The sequence below is a fragment of the Homarus americanus genome, unplaced genomic scaffold, assembly GCF_018991925.1.
Source record: "Homarus americanus isolate GMGI-L3 unplaced genomic scaffold, GMGI_Hamer_2.0 scaffold51128, whole genome shotgun sequence".
Taxonomy (NCBI): Eukaryota; Metazoa; Arthropoda; class Malacostraca; order Decapoda; family Nephropidae; genus Homarus; species Homarus americanus.
Window position 1 is genome coordinate 243,572 of NW_024732934.1, and position 5,313 is coordinate 248,884.

Sequence of the window (5,313 nt, forward strand, 5' to 3'; positions counted from 1 at the left end):
ATCTGTCTTCTGTCTGTCTGTCTGTGTGAGTCTGTCTGTCTGAGGTATATAATATCCCTGTATAACTACGTGGTACTGCCGTGTGTGGTAGTTGTCACCGGTACACTGTCATGTGTCGTGTAGGTCATGACACAAATCTTACCAACATGACTAATGCGTGTCACGGCTCACAAGTGATTCGCTTCCCTCCTTACCGGTGTCAGATGTCTCTCTCTTCTCCTCTACATAACAAACCCTAACCAAACGACTATGGCCCAACAAAAAGTGTTTTAACCTAACCCTAACCTGACCTAGCCTGACCTAACTGTAACCTGACCTGACCTGACCTATATAGTGTCAATATTTATAACTGCAAATTCTCACGGAATTCTTACCCTCCTCACGACCCTGACCCTCCTCACCTCACTCACCCTCTCCCCTCCACCCCCTCCCTCCGCCCCCTCCCTCACCCCCCTTCCTCACCCCCCTCCCCACTCACCCCCTCCCTCACCCCCTCCCTCACCCCCTCCCTCCCACCCCCCCCCCTCCCCTCCCACCCCCCCTCCCACTCACCCCCCTCCCTCCACCCCCCCCCTCCCTCCCCCCCCTCCACTCACACCCCTCCCACTCACCCCCCTCCTCACCCCCCTCCCCTCACCCCCCTCCCACTCACCCCCCTCCCACTCACCTCACCACTCGCTTCTTTTCAAGGTCATAGGTCTGCCAGGCTCGGTGTCACCAGATATGTTTACACGCCTCCCCTACCATGTTTGTACAGGCCTGGGCGTCGTGGGCGGCAGGGTGTGGGCGGCTGTGGGCGGGGTGATATGGAAGAGGAGGGAAAGGGTTATATAGAGGGGGAGGGGTGAGGAAGAAGAGAGGAGCTAGTTTATTGTGCACCCCGTACTGTCAGTGGTAGCTAGTTTATTGCGCACCCCGTACTGTGAGTGGTAGCTAGTTTATTATGCACCCCGTACTGTGAGTGGTAGCTAGTTTATTGTGCACCCCTTACTGTGAGCGGTAGCTAGTTTATTGTGCACCCCGTACTGTGAGCGGTAGCTAGTTTATTGTGCACCCCTTACTGTGAACAACAAAGGGTGTTCATCAGACCCCAGTGGTCAGTATATTGTGGCGTTGAATGTTACAGAGTATTTCCAGTACATTGTTTGTTTAGTTCAGTCCATAAGAGTTGACTTAGCTGCTGGGTGTGAAGTGTGGATACAGTCTTAATATATCAGCTATCTTGCCACCACAGATAAAGTGCTGTGTCATTGTACACACACTGTGCTTGGACCTGTCCCTAAAAGGTTCTATCTTCACACATTCTAAGACATAGTGTTGGAGTGTGTGGCCATATGTCTGGCCACACACTTTACATTTAGTCTTGTTCACATCTGCCTAAGGGACATACTGCCAGAGTGTGTGGCCATATGTCTGGCCACACACTTTACATTTAGTCTTGTTCACATCTGCCTGAGGAACATACTGCCAGAGTGTGTGGCCATATGTCTGGCCACACACTTTACATTTAGTCTTGTTCACATCTGCCTGAGGAACATACTGCCAGAGGTACTTATATCCTAACCTTAATCTAGCGGTTACAACATCTAGTGATCTTGTCACTTGCTCCATATACATGTTTCACTTGATACATCTCATCATGGTAAACAATGGATCGACTAGTGCCTGTTTGCACTTGTCTACTGGTGTTAAATTCACCAATAAGTTCTTTTCTGATTACAGCTTCTTAGGTTTTGTTTGACAGTCCCAGATTGTCCTCAACATTGTCATTGTTGGACGCGAGTTTAGTTAAGGCATCAACTCTATCATGTTCACTAATGCCTATGTGAGAGGGGATCCACAACAGCTTATAATCAGTTAAAACACTGTACCTAGGCTATATAAGATCTCTGATAGATTACCACGCACCAGCCCTGGTCCTTCGTGACAGGAAAGGCGTTGACAAGCTCGAAAACATGCAAAATAAAGCCCTGAGAATTATCCTTGGATGTCCCATGAGCACTAAAGTACTTAATATGAGGGAAGAACTACTGTAGGTATACCCAGTGTTAAAGATATGAAGTTCAACCCTCACCTGACCCTCACCTGACCCCATCACCACTACTTCACCCCCTCACCTCTCATGCTCCTACACCTCACTGGTCAAAGAGAGCAAGTGAGGGGAGGTGAGGGTATGACGTGGTGTCCTGTACCGACTCGTCTGCTTGTAAGCTACGCCAGACTGAGCGATCGTTATGCCCGGGTGAGCGAACTACAGCGTGAGGAGGCTAGAGGTGGGTAACGTAGTGGCGCGAACTACCGTAACTGATGGAAGAATTTATGACTTCTTAAAAAACAGTAATGGCTCCATCACTACCCTGAGACTCTACCTTAACTAGATACCTTCACTTAACACACCAGTTATGAGACAACATTACACTGAGACTCTACCTTAACCAGATACCTTCACTTAACACCAGTTAGGAGACAACATTACACTGAGACTCTACCTTAACTAGATACCTTCACTTAAAACACCAGTTAGGAGACAACATTACACTGAGACTCTACCTTAACTAGATACCTTCACTTAACACACCAGTTAGGAGACAACATTACACTGAGACTCTACCTTAACTAGATACCTTCACTTAACACACCAGTTAGGAGACAACATTACACTGAGACTCTACCTTAACTAGATACCTTCACTTAACACACCAGTTAGGAGACAACATTACACTGAGACTCTACCTTAACTAGATACCTTCACTTAACACACCAGTTAGGAGACAACATTACACTGAGACTCTACCTTAACTAGATACCTTCACTTAACACACCAGTTAGGAGACAACATTACACTGAGACTCTACCTTAACTAGATACCTTCACTTAACACACCAGTTAGGAGACATTACTGAGACTCTTAACTAGATACCTTCACTTAACACACCAGTTAGGAGACAACATTACACTGAGACTCTACCTTAACTAGATACCTTCACTTAACACCAGTTAGGAGACAACATTACACTGAGACTCTACCTTAACTAGATACCTTCACTTAACACCAGTTAGGAGACAACATTACACTGAGACTCTACCTTAACTAGATACCTTGAGACACCAGTAGATAGGTTAACAACATTACACTGAGTTAGGTTAGACAACATTACTCTGAGACTCTACCTTAACTAGATACCTTCATAACACCAGTTAGGAGACAACATTACTCTGAGACTCTACCTTAACTAGATACCTTCACTTAACACACCAGTTAGGAGACAACATTACACTGAGACTCTACCTTAACTAGATACCTTCACTTAACACACCAGTTAGGAGACAACATTACACTGAGACTCTACCTTAACTAGATACCTTCACTTAACACCAGTTAGGAGACATTGCACTGAGACTCTACCTATGAGGCGAGGCGAGGCATGTGTGTGTGTGTGTGTGTGTGTGTATGTGTGTGTGTGTTATTTAATTTAAAATATATGGATATATAAATTACTGTAATAAAGCTCTAAACGAGTTATTTAACGAGTTATAAAGACGACGATAACCTCAGCCGAGAGACGAGTTATGGCGAGTTATGAAGGCGTGGGATGTGTCCAGCGAGGCGTGTAGGAGTTACTAGTGGGCGTGTATAGCAGGCGTGTAGAATCGATTTTTTTTTCGCTGTGGACAGTAGCTAGTTTATTGTGCACCCCGTACTGTGAGCGGTAGCAGACAACAGAGGTGACAAAGGGTGTTCATCAGACCCCAGTGGTCAGGATATTGTGGCGTTGAATGTTACAGAGTATTTCCAGTACATTGTTTGTTTAGTTCAGTCCATAAGAGTTGACTTAGCTGCTGGGTGTGAAGTGTGGATACAGTCTTAATATATCAGCTATCTTGCCACCACAGATAAAGTGCTGTGTCATTGTACACACAGTGTGCTTGGACCTGTCCCTAAAAGGTTCTATCTTCACACAGTCTAAGACGTAGTGTTGGAGTGTGTGGCCATATGTCTGGCCACACACTTTACATTTAGTCTTGTTCACATCTGCCCGAGGAACATACTGCCAGAGTGTGTGGCCATATGTCTGGCCACACACTTTACATTTAGTCTTGTTCACATCTGCCTCAGGAACATACTGCCAGAGTGTGTGGCCATATGTCTGGCCACACACTTTACATTTAGCCTTGTTCACATCTGCCTCAGGAACATACTGCCAGAGTGTGTGGCCATATGTCTGGCCATACACTTTACATTTAGTCTTGTTCACATCTGCCTGAGGAACATACTGCCAGAGTGTGTGGCCATATGTCTGGCCACACACTTTACATTTAGTCTTGTTCACATCTGCCCGAGGAACATACTGCCAGTGTGTGTGGCCATATGTCTGGCCACACACTTTACATTTAGTCTTGTTCACATCTGCTTGAGGAACATACTGCCAGAGTGTGTGGCCATATGTCTGGCCACACACTTTACATTTAGTCTTGTTCACATCTGCCTGAGGAACATACTGCCAGAGGTACTTATATCCTAACCTTAATCTAGCGGTTACAACATCTTGTAATCTAGTGATCTTGTTACTTGCTCCATATACATGTTTCACTTGATACATCTCATCATGGTAAACAATGGATAGACTACCACCTGTTTGTACTTGTCTACTGGCGACAAATTCACCAATAAGTTCTTTTCTGATTACAGTTTTAAGGTTCTGTTTGACAGTCCCAGATTGTACTCACTTTGATAGTTTAAAGAGGCAGCTGAGAGAGGGGGTGTCACGCTTGGCCGTGAACCTGACAGATGACACGGACCTGATAACGAGATCTGAGATTGCCGAGTTCCACGACAATTTAAATAACGAGTTACTTAATGTACAAAGGCAGAACATACCATACAAAAAACTCAGATCAGACAACAATGACCCTAAATAGATAAATAATTATTTAAAGAACATTATTGGCCAAAGGAAGGCTATAGGTAGAAGGATAAATCGTGGCGAAATTTACCTCCGGGAGTATTATAAGGTATTGGCCGGTAGGGTTAAGACCGAGATAAGGAAAGTGAAGAGGAATAATGAGGTAAGGATAGCAAGGGAGGCGAAAACAAACCCCAAAGGATTTTACCAAATGTATCAAACTAAAACACGAGAAAAGATTGGACCAATACAGTCAGATACCGGCGAGCTAACTGATAACGACGGAGAAATGAGCAATAATCTGAACAAATATTTTTCAACAGTTTTCACCACCGAAAATTTAAACATGATACCCGAGGCTCCGACTATACAGAGATAGTGAAGAAAACAAACTAAGCGAGATAGTAGT